Here is a 226-nt window from a genome sequence, read left to right as displayed (position 1 = left end):
CTCAGAAATGCGGCTTATCAGATGCCAGCTGCTCCTCCGTTTCATTTCTGTCCTGCATCATCCAATATGGGACAGCAACCCAGACATCAACTGAAGGCCCGGGAACAGATGGTACCCTGCGGCCAACAGACCTTTTATACAGACTCTCTAAGTCACACAACGTAAATTAGACTAAAATATTAATAGAAACTTTTGTATTTTTCACTGATATAAAATGCATTGCCAT

Source organism: Chiloscyllium plagiosum, chromosome 36, assembly GCF_004010195.1.
Source record: "Chiloscyllium plagiosum isolate BGI_BamShark_2017 chromosome 36, ASM401019v2, whole genome shotgun sequence".
In the NCBI taxonomy this organism is placed as follows: domain Eukaryota; kingdom Metazoa; phylum Chordata; class Chondrichthyes; order Orectolobiformes; family Hemiscylliidae; genus Chiloscyllium; species Chiloscyllium plagiosum.
This window is presented reverse-complemented; position numbering follows the sequence as displayed.